Source organism: Anomaloglossus baeobatrachus, chromosome 8 (genome assembly GCF_048569485.1).
Source record: "Anomaloglossus baeobatrachus isolate aAnoBae1 chromosome 8, aAnoBae1.hap1, whole genome shotgun sequence".
In the NCBI taxonomy this organism is placed as follows: Eukaryota; Metazoa; Chordata; class Amphibia; order Anura; family Aromobatidae; genus Anomaloglossus; species Anomaloglossus baeobatrachus.
Window position 1 is genome coordinate 250,065,612 of NC_134360.1, and position 21,180 is coordinate 250,086,791.

The following is a 21,180-nucleotide window of genomic DNA, read 5'->3' on the forward strand; positions in this document are numbered from 1 at the left end:
AGGAACACGGCCTGCAAACGAGGTACTGCCGGAGCAGCAAGGCAGGAACACGGCCTGCAAACGAGGTACTGCCGGAGCAGCAAGGGCCAAGCCCACAAGAGACAGTAATGCCTGAGCAGTGGCGTGGCAGCACGCTGCCAGACATCCAAACATAGAAGGACGGTCGCGCGCCGCCATGATGGCAGGGGGAGCTTTTAAGGAGGTGCAGCTCCACCCGAGGGCGGGCGCGAGGCGGAGATGACGGACTTGACCCAATCAGGGTCCACGACGTCCCAGCCTGGCCAGTCAGGATTCACCACGTCACCAGCCTTGTCATCAAGCCGTGTGACGTCAGTGAGCGAATCAGGACCCACCACGCATTGCACATGCTCACCTCCTGCCTCTGGGAAATAGAGGCGGGATCCTCGGTCTCACAATGTGCAGAGATAACGGGAATCTCACTGCTTCCCTGAGCAGTAAACCTCTGCACATTGCGCAGCCTCGCAGACCTTCGGGGCCGCTGAGCAGGAGAGTCTGCGGCAGGCCAGGAATGGGAGACCGCTTCACTCCTTGTAACAGGAGAACCACTAGGTGTCACCCTTCTGCTGCCTCTCTGAGAAGGTATCTCCTGCACACTGCGCAGTCTGGCAGACCTTCGGCGCTGCTGAGCAGGAGTGCTCGTGGCAGGCAAGGAATGGGAGACTGCCTCAGTCCTTGCCTCAGGAGAGCCACGAGATGTAACAATGATGCCCTCTAAATAACACAACACACAGCCATTAATGTCTAAACCGCTGTCAACAAAAGTGAGTACACCCCTAAGTGATAATGGACAAATTCTGCCCGAAGTGTGAATATTATTTATCTCCATTGGGCATGACGTTCACTGGAGCTTCACAGGAACCACTGAACATGACGACATCACGGAGCTGGTGGATGTTACAGACCTTGTGCTTCTCCACCTTCCATTTGAGGAAGCCCCACAGATGCTCAATAGGGTTTAGGTCTGGAGACGCTTGGATAGTCCAGCACCTTTACCCACAGCTTCTACTGAGCACTTCTCCTTTGCGAAGATAGTCCATCCAGCTCACAGGTGCGGCATATCAAGATGCTGATTAGACAGCATGATTATTGCACAGGTGTGCCTTAGGCTGCCCATGATAAAAGGCCACATGGCCACAATAAAAGGTCACTCTAAAATGTGCAGTTTTGCAGTATTGAAGTGGCCAGGGTTGTCAGGAAACCAGTCAGTATCTGGTGTGACCACTAATGATGAGCGAGCACTAAAGTGCTCAAGAGTTCTTTACTGAACATTCTGACGGGCTTCACTTGAGTAATTAGCCCTGTGGTGGTGCGCACTCACCCAGCATAAAGTGGGCGACTGACAGCGTCTAACGCCACTTATTATGTAAGACAAGACATGGACGGCACCCTCTGCTGTGGACACTTTATTCTTGGGTAAGTGCACACCACCACATGGCTAATTTGCATGTGACCGTCACTTGACAATTAGCCATGTGGTGGTGCCAGTAGAGGGCAGAGCAGTCCACGTCAACCACTATCTGCAGACTGCAGCTATCATGCTATGACTGGGGCCCAGACCCATGGCATATTAAAGCAATTACCCCAGGTCAGGCCTCCCTCTTCACCAGACCTCATGCGCCAGTAAGGGTAATAATGCCCTGATGGCGGCCCTGCTTTCGGGAGCAGGAGGGCAGGGTTTTTCCATTTATTTTTGTGCACACTACATCTGATCATGCTGTTGTTACCCCCAGTGCGAGCCGATCAAACACTAAGGGGCTCACACTGGGCTGAGCCACTAGCGTACCCGAGCAATGAGTGTACCTGAGCACAGCAATGCTTGCGCGAGTGGTGTTTATATGTAAAGCGCCAGAACTCCTTTTTTTTTGGACAGTCTGTGTTTAGAACGAACACCGAACCTCGAGGTCACCCATCTCTACTCATCACCAGACCAAGGCCTTGAAGTTCCATCTCTGCTTCTTTGGTCATTTGCTCCTCTAGGACGACCTTCCTAGGTAATGACCTCTGGATATGCAATGACTATCCATCACTCTCTATTGACCGCCCCATCCTGTCTACACATTTTTTTTGTATAATATTTAATTTTACATTTCTAATCAAGCTTTACTACTAAAGCTTTTTTTTTTTTTTTTTGGTACGTTTACTGTAATAGTAAGATTTTGAAAGAAACCAGAAAGGTATGAAATGTCTTCAGGGTATAAAATTCCAGAAAGTTGTCTTCACTCTAATTAGAGGCAGATTAATTGGTTAATTAAGTGATAATTAGACAACGCTTAGAAGCTGGTTTGTTGATTTCTTTTGGAGACTGGGTTAAGCAGGCTCTGTTCTATAATTGCCGAGTTTGGGGAGATGAAGGTTGTCACGTCCCTGTAGAAGCCGGTCAGTGATTACGTGTTTATGTAACATCTAAATAAAACAGATGTTTGTTTCGTTCCTGTAATCTAAGCTGAAATTTATTTAACTTTTTTAACTTTCAGATGTAGTAATTGTCCACGAACTTTCTCTTCTCTGTTAATGGCAGCCGGAATACTAACACTTTTAATAAGTCTGAATTTTAACTGGTACGTAGGAGAAATTATACAAATGTTCATATTTTTTAAAACCTTTGTTTCAAAACTTTTCACTGTTTGTAATAATTCCCTTAGCGGACTATAACCTGCGATCGTCTGATTTCTTGTGCTGTATACAGCAGTGCCATAGCATTGCTCCATATAGTGAAAATCACAGTCTCCTTTGAAGCCCGGCCACAGGCAGGTTGCAGAGGAGCGCTGCAATGACAAGTATGGAAGTCTTCAGCAGAACCCCTGCTGTCACAGCAACCCATTGGCAACCCGCAATCACATCACGGGTGCGCCTATCTGGGCTTTGAATGGTGCTCCCCTAAGGTCACCTGTAAATGGCTCTATAGTTTTAACGATTTTCCAAAACTAATAAGACAATTTTAAAAATAACAATAAAACAATTACTGACTAATGATACCAGGTATGTCACTGGCACCTGGCTCCCTTGTCAGTGCCATTGGCCCTCGGTGCCATGATTACCATAGTGTCACCACTGTTATATTTAATTATTTTATTATTATTATTTATTACTAGCTATAGTACCCAGCGTTGCCTGGGATAATAACTAAGTGTCTCTCTGTCTGTCTCCCTCCCGCTCTGTCTCTCTATCTGTCTCTGTCTGTCTATCTGTCTCTGTCTGTCTCCTTCCTTGTGTCTCTGTCTCTTTCCCTGTTTGTCTCTTTCCCTGTCAGTCTGTCTCTTTCCCTATCTCTCTTTCCCTGTCTGTCTCTTGCTCTGTCTGTCTGTCTCTGTGTGTATCTTTCCCTGTCTGTCTCTGTTTGTCTTTTTACCTATTTGTCTCTTTCCTTGTCTGTCTCTTTCCCTGTATCTCTGTCTGTCACTGTCTGTCTATGTCTGTCTGTCTCTTTCCCTGTCTGTCTCTGTCTGTCTCTGTTTTTCTGTCACTTTCCCTGTCTGCCACTTTCTCTGTTTGTCTGTCTCTCTGTCTGTCTCTGTTCGTGTTTGTCTGTCTCTCCATAGATATCATATTACCTCACACATAAGTTTCTTATACTATGAATGTCCTTCGTTGCTATTACAACCACTCACAGCTTCTATTAATGACCTGTAGCTCCCACCCAGCTCCATTGACTTTAATGGAGGCAGTTTTTTTGGTGAATAACTGTAAAGCGCATGGTTAAATTTTCCCATCAAAACATAGTCCATGACGTTCCCTGAGTCACAGGAGGCGTCTGCGCAAAATTTCATGATTGTAAATGCAACGGTGCGGATTCCTTTAGTGGATATACATACACACATACATACACACACATACACACATACATACACACACATACACTCACACACAGACACACACACATACATACACATACATACATACACACATACATACACATACACACATACATATACATACATACACACACATACATACACATACACACATACATATACATACATACATACACACACATACATACACATACACACATACATATACATACATACACACACACTCACATACATACATATACACATACACACATATATACATACACATACACACATACATATACACACAAACATACATACACACACACACACACACACACACACACTCACATACATACACATACATACATACACATACACATATACACACATACATACATACACACACACTCACATACATATACACATACACACATACATACATACATATACACACATACATACATACATACACACACACTCACATACATACATATACACATACACACATATATACATACACATACACACATACATATACACACATACATACACACTCACATACATATACACATACACACATACATACATACATATACACACATACATACACACACACACACACACACTCACATACATACATATACACATACACACATACATACATACATACACATACACACATACATATACACACATGCATACATGCACACACACTCACATACATACATATACACATACACACATATATACATACACACATACATATACACACATACATATATACACACACACACTCACATACATAGATATACACATACACACATACATACATACACATACACACATACATATACACACATACATACATACACACACACTCACATACATACACTCAGCTTTATATATTAGATTTTAGATTATTTTAACAAAGTATGTAAATAGTTGTTGTAGCTTCTTTCTTCAGGAGACGATGGCGGTCCCAGCTTCTTGCTTGCCTGGAAGTGCTGCTATCTTGAAGATTGACAGTTCGAACCAGCAGCATAATCGCACCACTGACCCAATCTGTGGTCTTTCCTACGGTGCTAGAACATTTAGTGATCTGAAGAGCTTCAGAGCAGCTTTTACAAGCTCTAAAACACAGAAATTGCAAGCATGCACTCAATACCTAGGAAGCCAGCCATCCCTGATTAACTACAGAAGTGGCCGTTAATCTATGCAATGAGAAGTATACAAAAGAAACAAAAATGCCATCATTCTTGAGAAAAGAAAGGAAGTTGGAGATCTCTGGTCTAAAATCTTCAGCATGATTAAGGTCAGTTATGCAAAAGTGTGAGATCCAAACCCAATTGTTAGATCAAATCTTAATAAATTACAGGAGCAACCGTCAATGGTCAGAATCACTCATCAGTGTTTTGTCATCTGAATATGGATTGTGATGCATGAACTGGCCATGGGAATCCTGATGCTTGGCCTAGAGGTGGAAGGAGCTGCTGAAACCCTTTGTTGAAGTTGCTGTGGTGGCTGCAGTCTTGGTACTGACTGTAGTAGATATTTGTTGTAGTGTTTCTCCCCTGTCTTTCTTCCTTCCCTGGTGTGTGGTTTTAATGCAGCAGTGGAGCTAACGTCCCCTACCTGCCCACTGCTTTGCCAGGGACTATTATAGGGTCTCTACGGGCTTAAGGTTCCTGCTTGGCGACAGGTGAGGAATCTGTGTAGGGACTGTCTAGGAGTGAAGGGTACAGTGGCAGGTTAGTGTAGGAGGTGTCCATCTTCACTCTGACTAGTTCTCGGGCCCTCTGTTGTTAAGGTGTCCTCAGCGTACCCTTTGTCAGTCGTGGTGTAACCCCTGTTGTTGTGTGTTTTGGTCTCACACCAGATCTTCCCCAGTCGGCATCATGACACCTATATTCTGCAGTACTTTACACTTTTTAATAGCAGTACTAAAAATCCAAAGGACCAAAAATCTGAACTATGGTTAGACCTGGAGCGGACACATACAGAAGAGGGTCCCTGGGCAAGAACAATATAGGGGCTCTTTCCATGGCAATAGCTCATCATTAGGCACAATTTCATCTGCTTTGGTGGTAGAAGTGGGTGTTATGAACCGGCGCCACCAAGCAGCCTGCTGCGGTTCCTGTTCCGCCCAGGTGCCAGCTGCCGTTCTTGGCCGTGCTTCGGGTCGTCCAGTTGGCTGCTTCTTCCACCACGTCTAAGTGTGAAGAGGTGGCTAGTGCGCATGCGTGCGCCGATTTACCCCAGCCAGAGTCTAAATCTGGTGTTTTGCCTACTGAGCATGCTCAGCCTGATAGTGCCATTTCTGAGACTAAGTCCTCAGTTCAGGCTACTGAGCATGCTCCAACAATTAATCCTAACAGCCTCTTTGCACAGGTACTTGGACTTCGTGCTATGTCTAAGTCCTGTGTTGTGCCTACTGAGCATGCTCAGGCAGATAGTCTGATTTCTGAGTCTGTTGTTCAGGCTACTGAGCATGCTCAGGCACTTAGTGCATCAGAGGCTAGGTCCGGTAAGGACCTCACTGAGCATGTCCATGAGGTGGCAGGCCCTGATAGGGCAGAGGGTGTCAGGTGTCCTGATGATGTGGCCACTCCGGACTGGCTCGCAGAGGCCCGCCCCTATGATCTGGCACCTCACCATTGGTCGTCAGACGATGACTAGTGAAGTGTTTGGGGGCGTGGCTGACATGAGATCATCAGTGACGTGGCAGTTCCGGATAGGCCGCTGGTGCCGTCGCTGCTGACATGGCACTCTGCTATTGGACGTTTGGGGTGGACCCAGGTTATAAAAGGGGCTGGAGACAACATGGAGGTGCGCAGTCTTCATTTAGAGTTCATGGTGGCATAAGCTTTGTTGGAAGCGGTAGGTAGTGCGAGGCGAACGGTGCCTGTCACGCCAAGATTCGTGGCTCGGCACATCAGGGTCAGGCGCCGTGCTTACTTGCTGCCGTTCCAGTTGTGCTATAGCAGTCCAGTGGCGTTAACCCCTTCAGCCCCCGGGCACTTTCCATTTTTGCGTTTTTGTTTTTTGCTCCTTTTCTTCCGAGAGCCGTAACTTTATTATTCTGTCAATCTTGCCATATGAGGGCTTGTTTTTTGTGGGACGAGTTGTACTTTTAAATGAAACCATAGGTTTTACCATATATTGTACTGGAAAACAGCAAAAAAATTCCAAGTGTGGAAAAACTGCAAAAAAAAGTGTCATCGCACAATAGTTTTTGGGATGTTTTATTCACCGTGTTCACTATATGATCAAACTGATGTATGTATGTGATGCCTCAGGTCGGTGCGAGTTTGTAGACACCAAACATGTATAGGTTTACTTGTATCTAAGGGGTTAAAAAAAATTCACAAATTTGTCCAATAAAAGTGGCGCACATTTTGCGCCATTTTCCGAAACACGTAGCGTTCTTATTTTTTGGGATCTATGGCTCAGTGATGGCTTATTTTTTGCGTCTTGAGCTGACGTTTATAATGGTACCATTTTTGTGCAGATGCTACGTTTTGATCGCCTGTTATTGCATTTTGCGTAAAACTTGCGGCGACCAAAAAAACGTAATTTTGGCGTTTGGAATTTTTTTGCCACTACGCCGTTTACCAATCAGATTAATTGATTTTATATTTTGATAGATCGGGCATTTCTGAACTCGGCGATACCAAATATGTGTATATTTATTTTTTAACGCTTTAATTTTCAAAGGGGGGAAAGGGGGGTGATTTGAACTTAGGTTTTTTTTTATTTTTTAAAACTTTTTTTTTTACTTTTTTTTTTTTTTTTATTTTACTAGTGCCCCTAGGGGGGCTATAGCAATCAGCAATCCGATCGCTAATCGCTATCTGCTGATCACAGCAATACAGCTGTAATCAGCAGATTCAGTCACTTTGGTTTTCCCTCTGCTCTCGGCCGAGGGAAAACGAAAGTGAAACATCATAGCAGCAGGCGTCATCACATGACCCTGTGCTACGATGGCAACCACCGATAGTCACGTGACAACACACGTGACTTCCGGTGGGGGCGGCGGAAAGTAACAAACATGGCCGCGCGCATTTAAATCTTGCTGCCAGACTTTGGCAGCAAGATTTAAGGGGTTAATGGCCGCGGGTGGAAGCGATTCCACCCGCGGCTAGCAGGCACACATGTCAGCTGTTGAAAACAGCTGATATGTGTGCCGATCCACGCCGCCTGCCCGCGGCAGGGGCGGGGCTTAACAGGACACGATCCTGGACGGATAGATCCATCCAAGGTCGTGAAGGGGTTAACTGGACTGCATCTGCTGCGTCACCTGTCTGTTTGTGCCTCCTACGCATACAGACAGCATACCTGTTGCATTACTTGTCCGGTTGTGTTCTCTACGCACACGGACAGCATACCTGCTGCGTCACCTGTCCGACAGTGCCCTCTACGCACACGGACAGCATACCTGCTGTGTCACCTGTCTGTTCATGCCTCCTACGCACACGGACAGCATATCTGTTGCATTACTTGTCCGGTTGTGTTCTCTACGCACACGGACAGCATACCTGCTGCATCACCTGTCCGAGAGTGCCCTCTACGCGCACGGACAGCGTATTCCAGAACCCCTGTGGAGTTAACAGGGTGTTCCTGGATTGGCTGTGTGAACCCTATTTCTCTCCTAGGCTTCCCAGTCAAATGTTAGTGGTGTGACTACGTGGTCTGATGTGTCCTTCACACACGTGGCCAATCGAGTGGTGACCAGAAACGCTAATCGAAGGACCGCTCGGCCTGACGTGTCTTACACACGTGGCCGACAGGGCGCTGTCGCAGCGGTATTCTCGGTCAACCCTAACTGGTTACCATCCGGCCTGACGTGTTCCCTACACGTGGTCGGAGTAGCGCCCGCTCCACCGAAACGCTAACTGGGTTGTCGTCCGGTTTGACGTGTTCCTACACATGTGACCGGTTCCCAGGTCTCCTGGGTTATCTCTGAGTCATCAGCTCTATAGTCTCCGCCTAACCCACAGGGTGCCAGCAGCTCCATTGCCATCTGGAGCACGGTGGGCCCCGACTGGCGATTGGGATATATACCCGTTGGTCCTAATCTGCCGGTCCCCCCGTAACAGTGGGCCCCTTTCTTCTTCGGGCTTACTGCACTGGTTTCAACCATGATATGTCCAGCCCTGAATCATAGAATATTAGAGTTTGAATGGACCGCCTGGGTCATCTAGTCCAACCCCCTGCTCAAAGCAGGATTCACTAAATCATCCCAGACAGATGTCTGTCCAACCTCTTTTTAAAGACTTCCATTGAAGGAGACCTCACCACCTCTTGTGGCAGCCCTGGGCTAGACTTTCCTTCTGGGCAAATACATTTAGTTTGCAGTTATAGCCCTATATCTGATTACTTTTGCCAAGACAGATTAGCTTGTTGGCACCCCCGGTACTCGGCACACGGGGGACACGCTGAATTGCCTCCCTTCAACATATGGAAGATCCCGGTGGTGGATCTTCCATAGGACCAAACCTGGCTACTAATATCTTTGAAATACTGGTATCTTTATAAAGATTGCATCCATGACTGGTGAAAAAAGCAAACACTTTACCCTGCGTCAGTGGAAAGGTTACATAATAAACAAGCCTCCCGATTCCCGAGCACACTTCATAGATGATTAATGTATATTTTTGTTTGCACTCAGGAGGCATAAATGAAAGCACCATTTGCTGACAGTGGTTTTCTGTTGAAATCTTGGCAGTCGGTCTTACACCAGCCTAGGTGTTATTCTTACTGAGATCTCTGTTCCTTGAGCTCAGCTTCAGGCAAGTGAGGAACTCTAGGCAAAGCCGAGACAACATGGATAAACACCTTAAGAGTTAGGGAAGGAGATCACAGGAACCCGGAGAATAGATCGGAGCTCCACCCTGGCTCACGAGTGACCGGGATCTGGAGCCGAGCCTGACCAAAGTCTGGTTTGTTCTTTATTACTTCGTTTTCAAAATGTGTCCTTATCGAAACTCATACAACAGATTCCAAAGAATGTCTGCAACATCGCCGAAGCCCAGAAATACCGGCGAGAGGATCATGATTTCATCAGGGAGACAGTTGTCTGCTACAGGATTTTCCACTTAGTTATTTCATATGAGATTGATTAATTAATGGATGTATAACAAGGCATTTATGTCAGTTTATGAATAAATACGTCCCTATGGTCCATCCTTTGGCAGGTCATTAGAGATATCAGTCTTAGAGATGAGACCTATCAGAGAACATGAGGTGGCCTTGCATGATTGTTGGGAGGTTTGGCGAGATCATTGGTCTGATCATACAGTTATTTGGGTTTTGATTCAGTTCAATGTAGCAATAGCTGCATTATTCCGAGAGTTTCCTGACATTAAAATATACATTGCATTAAAAGTGAACTACATACAAGCCAGGGATGCCTCATTACGGCAGGCTGATTTCATCACTCTATTGCATGTCCTGCTTCAAGCCACCGAAAACACATCCTACAAGAGGCACCAACCACACAACATATTTTTGGAATGGAGTTCGAGGACTATTAGGCTTTTTGTCTCTTTAGGACTGATAATGCTATGGAAGAGCACAAAAGAGGGCATTCTTAGGCTATGTTCACACATTGCTTTTTGGCTGCAGTCAAAAGCTGACCACTTGGTGGTACAACAGCTGCAGCCAAAACGCATGCTTTCCTGCCTTTTTTCACTGCTTTACTTGCTCAATTTTTGCAGATCATTTCTTGCTGCATTTTTAAGAATTACAAGCAAAGGGAAATATGTGCTGCTTAACACTTTGGTAGGGCATTGCTTACTTTCACATGTTTGTAGGGCATTGCTTGCTTTCACATGTTTGTAGGGCATTCCTTTCTTTCACATGTTGGTAGGGCATTGCTTACTTTCACATGTTAGTAGGGTATTGCTTACTTTCACATATTGATAGGGCATTGCTTACTTTTACATGTTGGTAGGGAATTGCTTGCTTTCACATGTTGGTAGGGCATTTTTTACTTTCCCATGTTGATAGGGCATTGCTAACTTTCCCATGTTGATAGGGCATTGCTTACTTTCACATGTTGGTAGGGCATTCCTTACTTTCCCATGTTGGTAGGGCATTGCTTATGTTCACATGTTGGTAGGGCATTGCTTACTTTCACATTTTGGTAGGGCATTGCTTACTTTCCCATTTTGGTAGGGCATTGCTTACTTTCACATGTTGGTAGGGCATTGCTTACTTTCACATTTTGGTAGGGCATTGCTTACTTTCACATGTTGGTAGAGCATTGCTTACATTCACATGTTGGTAGGGCATTGCTTACTTTCACATGTTGATTGGGCATTGAGCTGGTTGGGCATTGTTTACTTTCACACATTACTAATTTAATTAAACTATACTTGGAGTCAGAAGAAGACTTTATGGTTTATACTTAGGAAACTCACAAAAACCAATGGGTTTCACATCCTCCTGTACCTGCGTTTTCTTCACTAAAAATGCTGCAAAAAGCTATAAAACATTTGACACGCTGCAGTTTTAAAAAACACAGTAGTGAAAAACACAGCCAGGAAAAAAAAAGCCTTGTGTGCATGAGATGTTTGAAATCTCATAGCTTTTGCTGGTAGTGTAAAAAGCAGCTTTTAATTTGCATAAAAAAGGTAGCAAAAATGCAATGTGTGAACATAAACCGAAGAAAATAGAACCAAATAAACGGTCAATAATTATGTTATCTTTATCAATAGTATAAAAAATATATATGTTTGTGATTTCATAAAAAAACACCAACCAATTAGCTGGAATGGATAGGGCGTCACAAAAGAGAAGAGACCTGCATGTGCACAGAAATAGTTTGCATAAATAACATATAATGCAAAATAATTGCCAAGTGCAGAATTATATATATATATATGCAAAAAATGCTAGACATAAAAAAAATTGTAAAAATAGGTAAAAAACTGTATCAGACTACATAAAGTGTCTTGTGGCAAGAAGTAGTGTGTAATCACTTGTAGTCAAATAACGTACAAGACAAATTTGCCACCATAATGTGTTACAATGATGGGGACCATGGAACCACAGGATATGACGCCCATGTACACTGTGCACAAAGGAAACCTATCTACATGTAGTTACCAGTAAGTGACCACATGGGGATGCAGGCACCTAACATGATAAAGGACTGCTACACAGATCATGGAAGATGGGTAATAGCTGAAATCATGCCAAACAGTCAGGTAAATAAGAAGGATATATCTAAGTAAACCGAGCATATTTACCAAAGTGTAGCAGGAGCACTAGGATAGGAATTGTGATGCCTTCCCCGACGCGCGTTTCGGTGCTACCTTCTTCAGGGATAACAGTGAAGGGTCCAGAGGCAGTTTTATTATTGTGCGTCGTAGAGAAGGGAGCACTGGTCATCTGCAGAACACATTTGCTGTTTGGGGTACTATTACCCCACATGGCTAATTTGCATGCGATGCCCTAGATGGGTTTGACAAGCACCATAGTCATATGTAGTGGCTGAAGCGACACTGCCGGGCCCCTCTACTGCGGCTGTGACTGGGGCCCTGTGAAGAGGGGGGGGGGCTTGGCCGGGATTTAATAAAGCTAAGTAATAATCCCGGGAACAGCCAAGCCCCCCATCTTCACCAGGCCTGATACACCAGTCACGGTTGTAATGCCCTGATGGCGGCTTTGTTACTTTCTATCAGGCAGATTTGTTTCAGGGGTGCTATCTAGCTGCTATCATATTGGAATCTCTCTCTCGTGTTTTACTTTTATTTTTTGACTAAAGGGTAAACTTTCACATTGTAGAGGACACCTAATTGGCATAAGGAGACTTATATAGGCCATGCAATGCTCCCCTGGGAATTTAAATGTAAAAATAACCTCTTCAGAGACAAAGAGGACTAGACCCCTAGTGCGTCTATTAAGCTGGGTTTACACACTGCAACATCGCAAACGACATCGCTGTAACGTCACCGGTTTTGTGACGTTACAGCGACCTCCCCAGCGACATTGCAGTGTGTGAAACCTATCAGCTCCCGGCCCCTGCTGTGAAGTTGTGATCGCTACAAATCGTTCAGGACCATTCCTAGGTCCTTTGTTTCCCGCTGTGCAGCATGCATCGCTAGCAAGTTTCAGTGTGTAAAGGGGACTTTACAGCGACTCCGCGGCTCTGTCTGTGTAGCGTCCTGATTAGCGGTCACCGGTGAAGGATTCACCGGTGACCGCTAATCCCCCGAGTGACTGAAGTGTCCCCCCCTCTCTCATACTCACCGATCCCCGGCGCGGCGCTGCACGGCGTTCACTCTGCTCCAGCGGCTTTTCCTTTTTTGAAAAAGCCGGCCGCTCATTAAACAATCTCGTATTCCCTGCTTTTCCCCGCCCACCGGCAAATATGATTGGTTGCAGTGAGACACGCCCACACGCTGAGTGACAGCTGTGTCACTGCACCCAATCACAGCAGCCGGTGGGCGTGTCTATACTGTGCAGTAAAATAAATAAATAAATAATTAGAAAATCCGGCGTGAGGTCCCCCCCAATTTTAATACCAGCCAGATAAAGCCATACGGCTAAAGGCTGGTATTCTCAGGATGGGGAGCTCCACGTTATGGGGAGCCCCCCAGCCTAACAATATCAGTCAGCAGCCGCCCAGAATTGCCGCATACATTATATGCGACAGTTCTGGGACTGTACCCGGCTCTTCCCAATTTGCCCTGGTGCGTTGGCAAATCGGGGTAATAAGGAGTTAATGGCAGCCCATAGCTGCCACTAAATCCTAGATTAATCATGTCAGGCGTCTATGAGACACCGTCCATGATTAATCTGTAAATTACAGTTAAAAAACACACACCCGAAAAATCCTTTATTAGAAATAAAAAACACAATCACATTCCCTCATTACCAATTTATTACCCACAACAAAGCCCTCCTTGTCCGGCGTAATCCACAGTCCTCCAGCGTCACATCCAGCTCTGCTGCATGCAGGTGACAGGAGCTGCAGAAGACACAGCCGCTCCTATCACCTCCACGCTGCTAATGAAGAGAGCCGTGTGATCGGCTGAGCTGTCACTGAGGTTACCTGGATCCAGCGGTGGATCCAGCGGTGGCCGCGGGTAACCTCAGTGACAGCTCAGCTAATAATAATAATAATAATAATCTTTATTTCTATAGCGCCAACATATTCCGTAGCGCTTTACAATTCAGGAGGATCATATACAAACAAGTAACAGTTATAGAAATACAATATTTAGAGGGGAAAAAAATACAACCCTGCTCGTGAGAGCTTACAATCTACAATGAGATGGGGGGAGAGGCAAGGTTCAAGTGCTTATTTACAATGACAATCCAACCATCTCACGGAAATGGGGCTGGATAATGGTTTCCTGGACCAGTGGGCCCGAGCCTTGAGATGCCTTTGGGTGCCATGGAGTTTGATGTGGAGCTATGTTGTGAGAGGTTGTAGAGGGACTATGTGAATCGAATCTGATTAGGGAGTGTGATAGGCCGCCCTAAAAAGATGCGTCTTTAGGGTGCGTCTGAAGCTGAGTAAGTTGTGATTTGTCCTAACTTCTTGGGGTAGAGCGTTCCAGAGGGTTGGTGCAGCTCGGAAGAAGTCTTGGATCCGGGAGTGGGAGGTTCGAATTAGTGTGGATGTTAGTCGAAAGTCGCTTGCAGAGCGTAGAGAACGGGTGGACTGATAGACAGAGAGGAGGGTGGAGATGTAGGGGGGTGCTGCACTGTGGAGAGCTTTGTGGGCGAGAACAAGCAGTTTGAATTGGATCCTATGATATATGGGCAGCCAGTGCAATGACTGGCACAGAGCAGAGGCATCCGAGTAGCGGTTAGCCAGATAGGTGACCCTGGCTGCTGCATTAAGGATTGACTGTAGAGGAGAGAGTCTAGTTAGGGGGAGACCAATTAATAGAGAGTTACAGTAGTCCAAGCGAGAGTGGATCAGGGCCACGGTGAGGGTTTTTGTCGTTTCCATTGTGAGAAAGGGGCGGATTCTAGAGATGTTCTTGAGGTGCAAGCGGAAGGTGCGGGCAAGAGATTGTATGTGGGAGGTGAAGGAGAGATCAGTGTCAAGTATAACCCCCAGGCAGCGGGCTTGCGGCCTAGGACTTATCGTTGTGCCACACACAGAGAGGGAGATGTCAGGTTGAGGAAAGTTGGAAGATGGAGGGAAAAGAAGAAGTTCAGTTTTGGAAAGGTTAAGTTTCAGATAGAGAGCAGACATGACATTGCAAACTGCAGTCAGGCAGTCACTGGTGTTCTGTAGTACAGCGGGGGTGAGCTCAGGGGAGGAGGTGTATAGCTGTGTGTCATCAGCATAAAGATGGTACTGAAAGCCAAATCTGCTGATGGTCTGACCAATTGGGGCAGTGTAGAGGGAGAAAAGAAGAGGGCCAAGGACTGAACCTTGAGGGACCCCAACAGTGAGAGGAAGAGGAGAAGATGTGGAGCCAGCAAATGATACACTGAATGAGCGGCCAGAAAGATAGGAAGAGAACCAGGAAAGAACAGTGTCCTTTAGGCCGATAGAGTGGAGCATAGAGAGAAGGAGATGGTGGTCAACAGTGTCAAAGGCAGCAGAAAGGTCAAGAAGAATAAGCAGAGAGTGGTCACCGTTACGTTTTGCTGTCAATAGGTCATTGGTCACTTTGACAAGGGCAGTTTCTGTTGAGTGTAAAGGGCGGAAGCCAGACTGTAAATGATCTAGAAGAGAGTGAGAGGAGAGGTAGCGGGTGAGGCGAGAGTAGACCAGGCGCTCCAAGAGTTTAGAGATGAAGGAGAGATTGGAGACTGGTCTGTAGTTGCTTGTGCAGGACGGATCGAGAGAAGGTTTTTTTTAATAATGGAGTAATGATAGAGTGTTTGAGGGAGGAGGGGAAGATACCCGAAGAGAGAGAGAGATTGAAGATTTTAGTTAGGTGAGTGGCGACAACCGGAGAGAGGGACTGGAGTAGAGGTGTGGGGAAGGGATCAGTAGGGCAAGTTGTAGGACGAGAGGAGGATAGGAGCCTGGAGACTTCCTCCTCTGTGACTGGGTCAAATGTGGAAAGTGAGCTGGATGGAATATGGGGAGGGATGGGATTCACAGGGCTTGGTGGCTGGGAGCTGATCTCTTGGCGGATGTTTTCTATTTTCTCTGTGAAATACGAGGCCAGGTCATCAGCATGAAGGGCTGTGACAGGGGTCTGTACTTTGGGACTGAGGAGGGAGTGAAAGGTGTCAAAGAGTTTTTTTGGATTGTTGGCAAGTGAGGAAACAAGGTTGGTGAAGTAGGTCTGTTTGGCGAGGTGAAGGGAATAGTTATAGGTCCTTAACATGAACTTGTAGTGGATGAAGTTTTCTGGTGTGCGGGTTTTCCTCCATAGGCGTTCGGCGCTCCTGGAGCATCGCTGGAGAAATCGAGTTTGTGATGTGAGCCAGGGCTGTTTTACTCTGTGTTTGGTCTTTCTGAGGGTGAGGGGCGCTACTTGGTCTAGCGTAGTCCTGAGTGTGTCATTGTAGTGCTTTACAGCCAGATCAGGACAGGAAAGTGAGGATATAGGGGACAGTGATGTGTGTAAAGAGTCTGAAAGTGTCTGAGAATCGATGGCCTGTAGGTTTCTGAATGTGTGATTGGTGGGAGTGTGCTGGGGCGGACGAGGGTTTGTGAGCTTGAAGGAGAGGATGTTGTGGTCAGAGAGGGGAAGAGGTGAGTTGTCAAAGTCAGAGATTGAGCAGAGGCGGAAAAAGACCAGGTCAAGGGTGTTACCATCTTCATGTGTCTCAGAGGATGAGAGCTGTGAGAGGCCAAGGGAGGTGGTGAGAGATAGAAGCTGGGATGCAGAAGGGGAGGAGGGGCTGTTCATGGGGATGTTAAAGTCTCCTAGGATCAGGGTTGGTAACTCTGAGGACATGAAGTGTGACAGCCAGGCTGAAAAGTGGTCAAGGAACTGGGTGGGTGAGCCTGGTGGACGGTATATGACAGCTACTCTGAGGGAGAGGGGATGGAAGAGCCTGATGGCGCTACTCACCGCCGCTCCGATCAGCTCCACGCAGCAAATGAGGTGAGTAGCGCGATCAGCTGAGCTGTCACTGAGGTTACCCGCGGCCACCGCTGGATCCAGGTAACCTCAGTGACAGCTCAGCCGATCACACGGCTCTCTTCATTAGCAGCGTGGAGGTGATAGGAGCGGCTGTGTCTTCTGCTGCTCCTGTCACCTGCATGCAGCAGAGCTGGATGCGACGCTGGAGGACCGTGGATTACGCCGGACAAGGAGGGCTTTGTTGTGGGTAATAAATTGGTAATGAGGGAATGTGTTTGTGTTTTTAATTTCTAATAAAGGATTTTTTCGGGTGTGTGTGTTTATTTACTGTCACTTACAGATTAATCATGGAAGGTATCTCGGGGAGACGCCTGACATGATTAATCTAGGACTTATTGGCAGCTATTGGCTGCCAATAACTCCTTATTACCCCGATTTGCCAACGCACCAGGGCAAATCGGGAAGAGCCGGGTACAGTCCCAGAACTGTCGCATCTAATGTATGCAGCAATTCTGGGCGGCTGCTGACTGATATTGTTAGGCTGGGGGGCTCCCCATAACGTGGGGCTCCCCATCCTGAGAATACCAGCCTGCAGCCGTATGGCTTTATCTGGCTGGTATTAAAATAGGGGGGGACCGCACGCCGGATTTTTTAATTATTTATTTATTTACACGGCACACAGACAGAGCCGCGCGGCATTAAATGAAGTCGGGTGAAGTTCACCTGCTTTTTTGACACATCCCCAACGACCAGCTAGTTGCTCTGCAGGTCCAGATCGCTGTTAGGTCATTGGCCAGGTCTGCCTGTTTGACAGCTCACCAGAGACTTTGTAGCGATCCCGGCTAGGTTGAGATCGCAGGTTGGATCGCTAGAAAGTCTGTGTGTAAACCCAGCTTTAGAGATGCCTAATCCTAAAAGGTAATATTGACCCTTTAAATGACCTTGCCATGTTACTTTGGATTAGAAGGTAAACCAAAAGCTCCATTTCTAAACACATGTTTCGGGGTGTTTACTGGTCATCAGTGCTAAGTAGGAGTACTGTTTTGTCTGGGTGGGAGGCTTTTGACAGGGGTCTAATTTCTACTTGTTGAGTGCTCCAAGTTGGTGTAAGGAGACTTATAGGCCATGCAATGCTGCCTTGGGAATTTAAATATGCAAGTAACCTGCTCAAAGAGAAAGAAAGCAGGATCTCTAGTGGCATGTATTAGAGATGGCAATCCTAAAATCCTAAGTCATGTGACAAAATCACTTTAAAGGGTTGATATTGACTATTAGGATTGTTACCTCCAATAGGAGGCATCAGAGACTCTTTTCCTCCCTGAAAAAGCTACTTGCATATTATTTTTGTGTAACTATAATAATTACATTAGAATTTTCCATGCGTAGATTTTTGTTGTCTGTTCTGATATCTCCTACGTACAGTATTGGAGGGACCGTGCAATGCAGTGAATTAAGAGGCAGGAGCAGGTACAGAATTGGGAAATTCAGGAGGATTGGGAGGAAAAAGTGCGATGGATAGTGGAAGAGCCACCAACCAGAGAAGTCTCAGCGGAAAACTCTGCAAAGTTATTTTCGAAAGAAATCTTCATGAGCGATAAAGAAAAAAAGTGAGCGAAGAACGTACAATCAGCAAAGACATCACGTCTGGGTCTATCCGTCTTATCCATTTGAGCTGCCTTTTATGGCCACTGAGTTTCCAGATCTCTTTGGTGCTGCCGACTCGTTACCATTTCCAAAGATCTGACAAAACATTCAGTTATTATTTCAGTTGTCCATTGGAAAGATGTTGTGCTACTCAAAGAAACCTATAAAACATTACTGCACCTCCATTGTCAGAAGGAGATTTATGCAAGGATCGACAACTGTCATGGTGGCTTCAGGATTTGTGGAAAGTATAAACTTTGGCACTCTGCCTGCTAACATGTCTAATGTCTGTGATCAGCGCAGGGAGATGCGGGTGTTGTCGACCCACAGACTTAGGCAGGCTAGCAAGAGTTAATCTCTGCTGGTCTGCTTGTTAGTCTCTTTGATCACATGCTGTAGGGGAGCCAATCATGTTCCATCCCCTCCTATATATACTAGATGTAGAATCTTGGCACTCAATATCAAAGTGAATAATGTTTTTTATTGTGAAGAACTTGTAGGATCAGCACAAGCACAGACATTTCGGTCAAAAGAACTTCATCAGTGTGCGTGCAGAGGGTCCTCAGAAAATATAGTAGGGTGGCAAGCGGCGTTGATGGGTATGACGCGATGTCCACAGCTGTCTATGTGGCACTGATGAAGGTCTTTTGACCTTTTAGCCACATTTTCTACTTGAGACGGTTTTTGATCCTACTAGTGCACCACCCCCAGAAGTGCCGTGGGTATCAACCTCCTATATATGCTGGCTGGACTATTCCATTGATGCCAGCTATAGCTTACCTATATTAGTCTGGTAAGGTGTTGTGATCCAGACTTACTAGTGGTTGTTGTGCGTTATTGCAGTGAGTGGTTGTGGTGTTGTCAACCCTTGTTGTATTTTTCTATTTCAAAAGTTTATTGAATTTTCAGGTTTTAACAAAAAAGAATCCATACAAGGCAAAGATATTGTTATTCCACACATACATTTGGATGCATGCCAATACCTTGTTGTGTTCTTGTTGCTGCCTTCCTGCTCTTGCTTTTCTCCTTAGTCTGTTACTGTTTATTCCTGTGAGTTTGCAGTGTGTCTGAGTTTTTGTTTTCCCTGACTGTCTTAATCTGTTTCCATCACACTCCTGTCCCTTCCTTCCCTGGGGATATTAACAGATTAGATCTGGTAAAGCGAATAGTTATGTTCACATGGGGCATTTTGTAGCATGTTTTAGCATGATTTTTGCGTTGGTTTTATGCAAATCCATTCTAATAAAACGCTGCTTTTTACAGTCCTATCAAAGTCTGAGATTTCAGAAATTTTATGCACATACACTCAAATCACCGCTGGATTTTTCTTGACTGTTTTCTCAACCTCCTGCATTTTTGCAGTGTTTTTCAAAGAATGAGCATGTCAACTCTTTGCAGAATTTTTGCTGTGGTTTTGCACTGAAAACTATCCACAGTATAGAAAAAAACACTGCAAAAAGACCACAAAAATCGCACCAAAACTGCAGATGACTCCCAGGAGATATCCTGCCACAAGATCAGGTTTTGGTCAGGAAAAAAAACGCTGGAAAAATGCTCTGTGTGAACAAAGCCGAAGGCATAGGACTCTGGCGTCTCCACGTTCAGGGGTAATCTGGAGGTCAGGGACAGCCTAGGGTCCCCTAATGATAAAGCTAAAAAAAAGAAGCGCTGATAGGGTAACACCAGATGACAGGAGTAGTATATACAGGAAATATACACTCACCTAATGTGGTTGTGAGAGTCGCAACCACTAACAAGCATGAGATAATGACGTCTGCTGCAGCCCCACGTGGATGAGCATTCAAACCGGAGAAGAGAAGGGGTTAATGCCGCGCATCAGCCAAATGAAGGTGTAGAGATGTTGATGAATAAATATCTTTTTTTATTTCATAGGTGGACACGTTTCGAGGTTTTAACCTCTTCCTCAGGACCAGGACATCAACAAAGCCTGGTCCTGAGGAAGAGGTTTCAACCTTGAAACGCGTAGACCTATGAAATAAAAAAAAGATATTTATTCATCAACATCTCTACACCTTCATTTGGCTGATGCGCGGCGTTAACCCCTTCTCTTCTCCTGTTTGAATGTAGGGTCCCCTAATGAGAGGAACAGTATAAGAGCTCCCTGTCCCTCGATATCCTGCAGTCACATGGGACATCTACGTACCACAATATCACCTGAGGTCACACAAATTGCCACTATCTTAGTAATGTCTACTAATAGGAATCTTATTGGAAACCATATAAAATTGATTTATGAGACAGAAACCCCCAAATCATGGCTACAGTTTGATTATTTGCCCCAAGTTATGAGCATGAGTGACGTCAAGCTAAAGCAAGAAGCATTAGGCTTTCTTTCTCCCGTTATACATGGAGCTAATTTGTGGATATAACCCATCTTCAGGAGGTCTGGAATTACATATGCTAAGTGCACGGTAATTAATAAAATATAAGGCAAAACGCTGTTGGCACGGCCATCTTCTAAATGTTTAAAGTAGGGATCGGTTCCAATTCCTGTGCCTAAATGTTCTGATGTATTGAAAAAATACACTCGTCGTCCTCATGGAAAGGTTTGAATTGGAGGCCAACTTACTGTCATCACTGCATAAGCCAAAGCTGATGAATGGACGGGCGGCCGAGATCTGGCCAAATCATCAAAGTCTTATCAAGAATGTCAAATACAGGGCTTTTCCCTCAGTGCTTGATGC